General features: G+C 45.2%; 1 protein-coding gene across 7 annotated transcripts in view; it reads right to left on the bottom strand.

Moving 5' to 3' along the window:
* The window catches only part of LRRK1 (leucine rich repeat kinase 1), a 114,825-nt gene that overhangs the window by 47,153 nt on the left and 55,393 nt on the right, over positions 1–12,279 (bottom strand). The gene's annotated exons all lie outside the window — the stretch shown is intronic.

The raw sequence follows: 12,279 nt of genomic DNA, 5'->3' as shown, positions 1-12,279 counted from the left end.
GACCAGGACTTGATTAATAACAGACATTTTCCCCAGTCTTTGTTTCTGTTTCCAACTTAGAAACCAGGGAAAGTCAAATAAGCCCCCCAGCCAGTCACACAGGGCACCCCCTTCCAGTGAGTCACCTCCAGCTCCCCCCATCAGCAGCCTGCAGTCAGGGCACGCCTTTTTTCCCACTGGAAAGCTATCCCTCTCCTCTGCCTGCTTCTGAGTCTCCGCAAAAACACAACTGCTGGCGGCTGATTCCCTGGCTACGTGCTAAAAGATCTCCTGTTTTTCTTACTCAGCTGGCCTTTGCTTATTTCCAGGAGAGGCAGTCAAAAAAGCCAGTGGCTTGCTGGCCTGTGGTGGTAAAAAGACATCGTTAAATACACAGGAGCAAGGAGAATTGGGGGCTCAGTTAGGTTTCTGGGGGAAATCCGCTTTTTTGTCTTGTTTCTCCAAAGCAACCGGAAATCCATGTCAGAAAATCAGAGAAGCAACAAGGAGTACTTTGCAAAAATGTAACAAGCAGGCTGACTGCAGGAAAGACGCCAGTATGGGAAAAGTTTGCTTTCAGAAACGGTAATAGCAGACAGGCTTCCTGAATCGGCCACTAGATGGCAATGTGTGTCCTGTCATTATCTCCTTAGCTAAAGTGCCAGGTGTGGAAAGGCTAAGTAAGACACCCTCTCTGGTCTTTGAAGCAAGGGGATAAGGGGCTCTCTGTCATCATGGCATTTCACCCCTAAATTCTTTAGTATGAGCATGTATCTCAAAAGTAAGACATATTTCCATAATTTCCTACATGACAAACATGTTTATCATTTTTAATGAAATTGATATATTATCAAATTCACAGTCCATATTCAAATATTACCAGTTGTTCCAGAAATGTCTTTTATAACTATTAACTATTTTGCGTCCTGATCCAGGATCCCACAAAGAATCACACTGCATTTAATTGTCATGTCCCCTTATTTATCTTTAATCTAGAAGAGACTCCCCGCTGCGTTTTGAGTTCTCTTTCAACACTGGCACTGCAATTTTTCAATTGTCTTGTAGGCTATCCCATAATCTGGATTGGCTCAATTTGTTTCCCAATGTTTAGATTCAAGCTGAGCATTTTTGGCAAAAACCTCAGACAACACTGAGTCCTACCAACTGAACCCACTAGAGGGCACTGGTGGCAGGTTATCCCATGAATGGTAATACCAAGTCTGAATCCCTGGTTCAGACTTCCTGGTTAAGGGTCCTTCAGATCCATCCTTCGTAAAGGTGCATTTACTCTTTATGATTAACTTGTGGGGTGATATTCTGACACTAGGAAATACCTTGTGTATCATTTCACCCAGTGGTTTCAGCATCTATTGTTTATCCTGCCCCGATCAATTAGTACATTGCTGGTTGCAAAGTAGGAATTTTTCTAAAACTACCATTCCTTCTACATTTGTTAACCTAGCATTCTGCTATACAGAAGGGTGTCCTCCTGTTCCTTTTAAATATCATAGATTCTTTTGTTGTTCAAAGTATTATAATTTGTTATTATCATTATTTCTTTTGATGCCCAAGTAGTCCCTGAATTGGCCGGTGGGAGTCCCATCAGAGAGGCTCCTGTGTTCCTGACGTACCCCTATCACTTTGGGGCACTTTCTTATTTCCTGGAAAAATAAGGTACTCTAATCTACTCTGGTACTTTCCAAGTCCTACCCCTGGAATCAGCTGATTCCTTTTAGAAGAAAATGGTACTTAGAAACCAAGACCTGGGTGTTAGGTGTACTCATTGCTACTGGATTATCACTGCTTCTTGGCCCATTGATCCAACACAGCTCTATATTTAACATGAGTGTGTCCTGATACCTCTACTTCAAATCTAATTCAAATTAGGCTTCTTCCTAATTTTTCCATAACTCATCACTGTACCATCCTTCACCTTGTTATTGTTGGTTTTAATCTATAAAATAAGTGGTTTGGACTAGATGATGCCTAGGTCACTTTTGGACCCAGGATTCTATCTGACTTGTGCTGAGGACAGTGGCCTTCTGTGGGAAGCCTTGGAGTAAGCATGACAGCCAATCCAGAAGCAGGCTCAGAGGGAGGTCACCATGCCAGTCTCTGCCAGTCTTTGAGTCCAAGTCTTATTATTAAAGTCTTATAAACAAAACTTCAAGGGCCTGGCATACAACTGGACACAAAACAGGTGTTCTGGTCGTAGTCTGACTCTTTCCACTCACCTTCTGTGGCCATTCTGGTCATGCAGCATCAGATGGGGTGGGCCTGACCTGAAACTGAAGCTAAATGCAAGATGAAAAGGAGGCAGATTTCGGTTTGGATTTTAAACCACAGATTAAAAGTGTTTATTAAAGTCTTATAAACAAAACTTGGTGGGACCATCAACAATAAATAAAACAACAGAAATGAATCAGATTATTGTGATGGGAACCAATGATGGCACAAATGAACTAGATATCCTTAGGGCACCAGCTTAGCCGTTGCTATCCCGAAATAGCCATCTCCCTCCTGCATCTCCTCCACGTCCTTTGAGCCCAGAGTTGCAGCCTAGAACCTCAGGGGACTGGATCCCTTTGTCTGCCAAACTAACTCACGTGGGACCTTGGGCAAGTTGTAGTGGAGGTAGGGACTTTCTCAGGGTGGCTTCCCTTATATGAACCTGCCCACTGGTTTCGTGTTGCACTAACTCAGCCCAAGGGTTGCCCCCTCTGCCAGAGCTGGCAGTGTGACGATCCAGGGCATGCACTGCATGTGCCTCCTGTACAGGGCCTTGTCTGACTGTGTCTGAAGCTCAGCAGTGTGCCTAGCATGCAGCAGATGCTAAGTAAATGTTTGTGCACTAAAGAGAATCAAGCTACTGAGACCTGCAATCCATGCATTTGCTCCTCTAACCAGATCGATCATCCTACAATGTCCAGGTCTGCCCGAAACCCTTCAGCCTCCCCCCACCTGCAGCCTGTCTGCAGCAGGACACCAGAACTCCTCCCCAGCCGGGACAGGCAGCCCCCACCTCCACAGTCTGCCCCAACCGCTTTCCAGCTTCATGTCTCATTGTCTCCTCTGCAACCTCTGCTCACCCTCTGCACTCCTGTTGGCAATGCCTCATGGGGCTGATATTCTGCTCTAGGTAGAAGAAACTGGCAGGTGCATATACGTCCAGAGCAGAGGATTCAGTGCCAAGCGGAGATGGCCAATTAAAGCACAGAAACTGCCTGTTCATAAATGAACCACAGGACTCAGAAGGTGGACCCAAGGCTGAAAACCAGAGGAAGGCTGTGGGGATCCAGGGGGTGTGGCCTCGCTGTCAGTAACTGACTGGCCAATGTGCCCCAGGGCTGCCGAGTGCCCTGGGGCTGCACATACTCCCCTGGAATGTGGTTGTTATGGTGTTGGGAGATTACTGTGGGAAGCACAAGGTGGGTGGGCCAGGAGCTAAGAGAGCTTTTGTAAAAGTTGGCTCCCGAGAGTGGTCTCCTTTTGATGGTGGGAGTCACAACATCATTCAAGGACCCAGGATTCAGCAGGCCGGGCTGGCCTCTGCCTTCCCATACTGTCCTGCCCCCTGATGAAGAGGGAAAGAAGCCCCCTCCTGCCTCTGCACCCTGTTCCATTTCCTCTCTCGTGGAATTCATGGACCTTCTCCTTCCATCTAAATCCTACCAATCCTGAAAGCCCTGGAGCAAGGACCACATTCTCCACTGCCAACTGTGTCTGTTATTGCCCCCACTTTTGTAACAGGGATGGCACCTTGCTTAGCTTATGTTCATGTATTCAGCAACGTTTTGTTAAGTAATGACTTTGCGTAAGCCATTCTGCTGGGCACTGGGGCAGATTAAAGATGCGGGCACCACAGCCAAAAGCAGTGATCAGGGCATTTATGGTTCCCGGGGAAGAGCTATGTATCTATGCGTGTATGTGTGTGCATTGAATGTGCCTCTGGTCACTCTGATCAAGGGCCAGGCTTCTTGATCTCCACAGACTACGAGCACGTGGTGTTGACCGCAAAGCCAAGAATATACCTGTAGGAAAACCTTGTGTGCTTCTTTTGGGGGCATTGTTCTATGGGAAGAAAATAATCAAAAAGCAGTGGGTGGCTGTGTGTGCCACTGACATCCCCAGACACGAGGAAGAGGCGGAAGCAGACGCTGCCAGTTCCTAAAACTGAGTTCTTTTTAGGTCTTACACCTACTAGTGTTTCTGCAAGGTTGAAATCAGTTAAACTCCAGCCCTAGGAGAAGTAGTAAAAAGCAGAAGTCTGAAAAAATTAGGGCACACTGACAACATGGACATGCTTGTGGAAAGATTTCTGGGCTGGGTGGAGGTTGAAAACATGGGTAAAATTTCTACCTGCTTTGGGTTAGTTTGAAAATTTCCATGGACAAAAGTTATTTTCCTTTCGGTGCACAAACATTCCAGGGACCCAAGCATTACAAAGCAGCAGAGAGGAAGGAGAAGGAAGCACATTTAAGGAGATGGCAATAACTGACATTGAAACCTGGCCGGGCAAGCCCTGAAGCCCTTGTTACTTATTTGTGTAGAGTCCAGGCAGGATCACAATAAATAAGGTTCTGAGGGAGACCAGCCAGCAATTGCATAATCAAACCCATGCACGCTGACCTGCAAAATCAAAGACAGCTGGACTGGAGATCCCACCAATTCAACAGTGCCGTGCTTACAGCACACCCACCCTGGAGCAAGCAGGTGGAGGATGCTCTCATGTTGGCCTCAACTACAAGTCCTTTACGTTTCGGGCCAAATAAAAGGATGGGCTGCTCTCCCAGAAGGCGTGGTGTGATGACTTAAGAAACTTGTTTTCCGAGGCAGTGGTAGTGACCGGGAACACTACGAAAAGGACTAGACGCATTTAAGGGCATGTGACTCATTATAAAGAATGAAGTTGGGGGTGCTTCTCTGTAAGAAGGTTTTCTTGTCCCTGCTGGAGGCTGCGGTCCAGGTGGGCAATTTCTTAAAGCCACCGCACATAAAATATCAGTGAATGAGCCGCTGGGGCACAGTGACATGTCTCATGCTTTTATATCAGTGCAATCCTTACCGGCTGAAGAAAAAGAATAGTTAAATGGAGTGTGGGGGTCTACGATGCTTCAGGCTGGCATTTAATCATGAGAGCTGTGGACTGGTAACCAGGCCCCGGACAGACACAGGGGAGGGTCCTCTGCTCAAATACAGGTGGTATGCCTCCATGGTTCTGTGGGAGAACAGCCTCACCAAGGCGGAGTTCCGATCCCACCTCCTCACCAGGTCTCTGTTGAGCCCACAAAGCAGACTTTCTACTTCTTCTCTCCAAGTTTCCAGCTCATTGCCCCTCTCAGTTGGTTAGTGCTTGACCTGTGGTTAATCATGTAAAAATCTTCCTCCCAGAGATTGCAGATCCCTTGAGGACACAGACTAGAGCTCACGACAGCAGAGTATGACACAGAAGGGCAGGCAAGAGAATTAGTCTATTCAGTCAAGGCACACATGTTAAAATGGGGCAGGGGGAGACACACAGAATATTCTAAAATATATTCATGAATGATTGGTGTACAAAAAACCCAAGTCTTCCTTTCTGTGGTCAAGCAAAGACTCCTGGGATGATGGCAGAGGGTGCCTTCTCTTTACTGAGCCATCCAGGAAGAAAGGAGTCACCTTCTGATATGAGAAGGAGCAGCCAGGACACCAGAGAGCCGGAGAGGCTGTCAAGAACAATTGGCCAAATCTAAACAGAACTGAATCACTAAAAGATAGGGAGAGCAAACCAAGAGAAATCCTAAAAACGTAGGTGCTCAGAGCAGCAGAGCCAGTGGCAGAATCTGCAGACACATGCCAGGTCGCCTAAGTGAGGCCAGTGGCTGTGGGAGGGGGTCTACAGATGGATGCTGACAAGCTGGGGCCAAGTGTTTCTGGGAATGGGAGAGGGGAACCACTGAAGGAGGCCCTCAGTTGGATAGAGGATCAGCACGCTGCAGACAGTGGCTTGTCCCAGCCTCCTCCCAAACACCTGCTGCTCAAGTCCCTGCACTCTGGCAAGGATAGGCTCTCAAGGGGAGACGGGACATTGAAAATGGGAGGATGAGGACCCTTTGCCCAGCTGCCTGCCTGCCTGTGCAGATGAGGTGGTCATGGCAGGTGGGCCCAGGCCAAGGGCAGTGGAGCCACAGTCACTGCGATGGTGTTATTGGCTGAATTGTGTCCCCCTGTACCCGCCACCAAAGATGTGTTGAAATCCTAACCCCCAGCACCTCCAAATGGAGGCCTAATAGGAAAGCTTGGCCTTTAATAAAGGTGATCAAGTTAACCTGAAGTCATTAGGGTGGGCCCTTATCCAATATGACTGGTGTCCTCTTGAAAAGGGGACATCTAGACACAGAGGGAGACACACTCAGAGGGAAGACAAGGTGGAGACGCAGGGAGAAGATGGCGCGTGACTGAGGAGATGGGTCTACAAGCCAAGGACCACCAGCCACCACCAGAAGCCAGGAGGAGGCAAGGACCGGTTGTCCCCTGGAACTGCGGGAGGGAGCGCGGCCCCACCAGCTCCTCGATGTGGGACTTCTAGCTTCCTAGACTCCAGGCAATACTCTATTATTTTAAGCCAGCTGAATTTGGCACTGTGCTACAGCGGCACTGATACAGCCAGTAACAAGTCAGGTGGAGACAGAAGTCGAGACCTGAGAACCCTGAACATCCCATCGACAGGCCCGCAGACTGAAAAGGGAGAAGAAAAACACAGAGATTCTTGAACGCTAATGGGATGTCTGCTGAGATAAGTAGACCAGAACTATAATAAAAAGGTAAGAAAGCAGAGAGTGAAATCAGTCACTAAATTAGAAAAGAACCTGTGAGGACTGCTGTGAAAATACTAGTGGGTGCACGGGGAGGGGGAGAGAAAGAGAAAGGGCAGGACTGCCTTCCTCCCAAACTCCGAGGGGGGCTGAATCAAAGGGCTCAGTTATGCAGATGACTGAGTGAGAGAGAAAAATGAAGTCAGTTCTGACAAAATCCGTGTCTGCTCAAAATATTGTAAATATCAGAATTAGGGGTGGCCCCCTGCCAGGAGGACTGCAAACAAGCAAAACAAGGAAAGGCTGCCATAGCAACCGGATCAGTGAGAGAAGTTAAGTACAAAAATAACTTGCAAGTGGACCTAGGAAGACACTTAAACAGTCAGCATGGTACAATCTGTTGCTTCCAAGGGCACACTCACGATCACACTGCGTAGGAGAACCTTCTGGAAGCCAGCACAGGGAAAGCACCTTCCCGTGAGTCTTTGCAATGTATGCACAGCACTTCCGCACCCAGTTTTTCCACTGACCCGGTAAGGTCACAGGAACCCGGTAAGGTTGTGCACAATTTGCACATAAAGAACTTCAGGGAGGTGACCTGCTCAAAAGTCACAGAACCAGGATAGCGATGCAGGTGGCGATGCTCTGTCTGGTTTCTTCCCACCATACCACTGTGTCCCCATGGCCATGGAAAAGCTGACAAAACTTCAAGGGCATTAGGAGAGATCACAAGGCACCTTGATAATGATAAAGACATTTAAACACACAACCCCAAAATACAAACAGGCTAAATCTTTATGTCCCCACCCATGGTAAATTATGCAAAAGAAAAACTAATGAAAATTCAAGAAAAATATTAGCAGAATGTGATAGATCAAGTATGCAAAAATTGAATAGAGGAATTCTAAAGCTACACACTACAATAACAGTGGGAGGTCACCAAATGGTAGGGAGCAGGAGAACAAACTCCATTTCAAATACATAAGGACTTGCACGTGACCTGGCTAAATGCTGAGTAAGAAGGAACAGTAAATAGGAAAAGGGGGAAAAGATAAAAGGAAGGGAAAAAGGCAAGCATCCTACATATCCTATGGCTAGACAAAGGCAAAGTTTAGAAACCAATGACAAAAGAAGAAATAAAAGTGTGCAATTACTCGGATATGAAAACATGCCCTTTTAAGTAATGTGTGGGTAGGAAGGAAAAACCAGTTCACAACAGGACATATTTTTAGAACAATAAAAACAACACAAGTAATGGAAAAGTAAACGCACCACTCTGATCACAGTTACAAAAAAAACCAAAGCAGAACAATAAACTAGCCCCACCCCACTTGGAATGAAAAGCTAAGAGTTAGCAGGAAAGTGAAAACAATTAGCACCAAAATAGAATAAAGCTAAGGAAGCTGATAAGTAAACCCAAGAGTCTTCGAAAAACTAATAAAGCTGATAATCAAAGGACAAAGTTATAAACAAAAGAGAATGTGCCTGAATAATTTAAGAATGAAAATGATAATCTAACAACTGAGGCAGAGCCAATGCTGAAGTGATGGGAGAGGTCCCCACCCAGAGCTTACAAACCGAATAACAATGTCGAAAATGCAAGACTGACTTACAGAAATAAAAACTCTCGAAGTGACACAATAAAAGAAAGACACTATAATGTACGTGAGCCAAGCACATAAGGAAAATAAAGGATCACTTCCCAAAGGCTCCAACTCCATATAATTTTTTCAATCAGATGTTTCAAAGAACAAATAGTCCCTATGTTATTTAAATGGTTCCTTAATAGAGGACTCACTTCATTTTATGAAGTTACTTCACAAGGACTATTAAAATTCTAGGTCCATTACATGGACATACATGGATGCAGGAACCATCACAAAGTTTTCTCTAATAGAAATCAACAGATGAACTGAAAGATTTAAGCTTTGCAGCCAAGTAGGACCAACACCAAGAAAATAGCATGGTGGTGGTAACTTAAAGAAAACTGTCAGCACACTTCCAAAAAAAAGTGGCGCTCTTCTAAGCATCTCAATGCCAAGTGGTGTTTAATAAAATTTTTCACTCTTTCTTCACTAGAATTCTTTAAATTAGATCAAGGGAGGTTTATAAAGAAAAAATAATTGTGCTTCATCTCCTGTAGTATTTCAGTCATTCATTTTAAAAAGAAGTTTACAAGAAAGTTGTCACTAGTTCTGATTTAAGAATTCTGCCAGTAGCTATTTGAGGAAGGGGAAAAAAAGTGCAAGAAATTCAGTGTCTGCAGTTACCTAATCCCCTTAACTTACTCTTGAGGGAAACTTCAGTTTCCTCAAGTTTTAAATAAAGACAAACATGTTTGCCTTACAGGATTGCAGAGGAGATTAAAACAGAATGTTGGCAAACTTCTTTGTTAGGTATGAATCTCATACAAATGGGAGGTCTACTGTGTATAAAAAATTCCAACCATCCGTCCATCCATCCATCCATCCATCCATCCATCCATCCATCCATCCATCCATCCATCCATCCATTCATCCATCCATCCATGCAACCACCTATTATTCATCTTGTCCCAGGCCCTACACTGAGGGGCAAACAAAAGGTAAGCAAGATTGGTCAAATTCCCTGCTTGTGAGAAGAATCCAGTCAACTGGGGGAACTGACATTAAACAAGAATGTTATCCCAAAAGACAACCGCCAACTTTGCTAAATGCTACAAATAAAATGGACAGGAAGCTCCAAGAGGTATCGGGGAGATCTGAGTAAGCCTGTGGGTTCAGGAAGGCCTTCCCACGGATGCTGTGTGGGGCTCAGGTTGGAAGGGTGTCCTGCAGCAGTGAGGAGCTGAGTGCTGAGGGCACAGGAGCTCCTCCTCCTGGCTGTGTGGTGCCCACCTGCAGGTGTAGCATGGATGGCATGGCTCCCCTGCTGCTGTGCACTTTGGTTTCTTTCCCTTTGTTTCTTCTTTTAAACAGCAGTGCTTCAACCATGTTTGTGGGAATTGAATTTTTTTCTTTTTAATTATTCTGAAAGCCCTGGAGGTATTTTTCAGAAAGGAAACACCACATTTAGAACAGGTCATTGGGAAAAAAAGAGTTTTATAGCTTTTGTCACATGATGCCAATTACTTTCCACACATATGGAACCAATTTATAGTGCCACCAGCAAGGCATTGGTGTGCCCATTTCCATACAACGCTGCCAAGTGTCTTACTCAGCATTTATATTATTTTTGCTAGTTTAATAGGTATGTGACAGTCCTGTCAAGCTGTTTTAATTTGAATTTCTGTAACTGCCAATAAGGTTGCATATGTTTCCATGCCATGATTTATTATCTGTGTTGACTATGTGTAAATTAAATATTCATTTCTTTTAACTTCTTGCCCAATGGGATTTTTGAGCAATGTGACATCAAGGGCCATGGTTCTGACTTGATCACTGCTGAACCCTGAGTATCTAGTGGGTAAACTATAAACCTTGACTGAATTAAATTCAATTACCAACTGATACATAATTTATCAATGGTCTGTTCTGGAGTTAGATTTTGATCAGTTCTTTTTTCAGGTATCTTTTATTGCTTTCACTTTTTAATATTTCTCTTTAACATTATATTTGACTAAAAGTAACTTTGTCTTAACATATAAATCATTTTACTTAGGACTACATATCTTTATATATATTTGCATATCTTTAAAATTTTGTAATGTAATTACCTCCCATTTATAACTGGAATGAATGAAAAAAATATTCTGATGAGTTTCCAAATGCTTAACTCTTGCCTATCTGGAATTTCTTTGTATCACTGAGTGTAGTTGTCTATGTTAATACCCAATAGCTCCAATGACATTTGATGATATTTTGTATTCTTCTTATTCTTTTCTTATTGCGTTTTCTAGTTTGTCATATAAGTTCAAATAATAGTCCCACCATTTCTGCATTTCTATTTCATTAATCATTTTTTCCACTTTAAACTAGATACAAATGGTTTATATAATTGCTGCTTTGTATTATGTTTTAAGATCAAGTAAGACAGTCCAGCCTGAATATGTACCTGAATGGTTGGCTGCACAGTGCAGTTGCTCACTTATTCTACTGCATAACCTTTAATATCTGATTTCAAGCTCTAGGAAGCACTGGGCACGTGGATGGTACCACAGTGGCATTCTATTCCACAGGGAAAACATGTAACAGGGCGTGGGCAGGGGAAGACTCAGAACTGGAAACTGGAGAAAACAGACACGTGTAGAATAATTGGCCAAATTCCTCACCAGGGCACAAGAAAAGCAGAATTGATGGAAAGAGGCTCAGAACAGTCCTGATTTTGGTTTTGTGACTTTCCATGGGCAGGTAAACGACTTTCTCTTTCTCTCACTCAAGTGAGTGGGTAGTAGAAAGGCCAGGCCATGGGCAGAGCACTCCTCACTTGGCCTCCTACCTGCCAGGGCCCTGCTGGCCAGAGACTGACTTCTGGGAGCACCAGCTCCACAGGTGCCACCCGGGAGCACTGCCAGTGGGAGGAGGGCGTGAGGAACCAAGACGGTGGCAGGGTGTGTATGTGGAAGTGCTCTGGAAAGCATAAAGCTCTTGAATAAAACCTCTTGCACCAAACGGAGGCCTAACCCAGGACAAGGGTGCTCCCCAGGTCTTAGAGACCCCCAGGCAAGGCTGCTTGCCCATGGTGCACGCAGGGCTCCGGGAACCCACACCCCCTCACCTAGCCCACTCGGCCAGCTGCTCGTGAGGGCTGCAGCCAAAGCCAAGTGGTCATAATTGCCGTATCTTACCCTTTCTGAGCATCGTGCAAATACAAACCCTCAGACCCACGGGATCCCACAGACGGCAAAGGGCTGCTTCAGTTCTGAAAACAGGCAGCCTGGATGTTTGTGTTCAGGCACAGACAGGCCTATGAATGGGGTGGGGGTCACCAGGGATTTTTAAGATAAATAGCCAGAGCAGATCTGAAAAGTGACAACAATAAATGGTCCTCACGAGATCAGCTATCAGCTTTGAAATGATCAGAGACTTTTGAAAGGAAATTAATAATTTCCCCATTGCATGGTTTCAAAATTAATTTTAGCTCAAAACAGCCCCAGCTGAGGCCTCCAGCCTGGACCTCTAACTGCTGAATGGGCATGAACACGGCAGTTATTTCAGGATGTGTTTAGGTCTTTCCTGGCATTTCTGAGTTTTCCTGCTCCTTTTTGGGTGTGCTGGCATCAAAGTGTTGTTATTTCTCATGGCAACAAAGCAAACATTGACAGGATGTTTGCTGCGAACACAGGCCATCTCGTTAAATGTTCAGGCTAGAGTTTGGCAGCCCTCAAGAAGGGCGCCAATGAGCCGGAGCCAGGTCCAACTTGGCTTCACTTTTACTCTTACAAGCGTGTCCAGACCACGTGGTGTGGGCTCTCAGACCTTCCCTACCAAGCACCAACAAAGCCTCAGCAGCCCATGCCTGCCAGTGGAAAATCAGTGTGGACTTTTCTGCAATTCCCTGTTTGCCAGCCCAGGCAGGTCCTGGCAGC

Source organism: Manis javanica, chromosome 18 (assembly GCF_040802235.1).
Source record: "Manis javanica isolate MJ-LG chromosome 18, MJ_LKY, whole genome shotgun sequence".
In the NCBI taxonomy this organism is placed as follows: Eukaryota; Metazoa; Chordata; class Mammalia; order Pholidota; family Manidae; genus Manis; species Manis javanica.
Note: the sequence above shows the minus strand (reverse complement) of the source record. Positions and strands in the feature narration are given on the sequence as shown.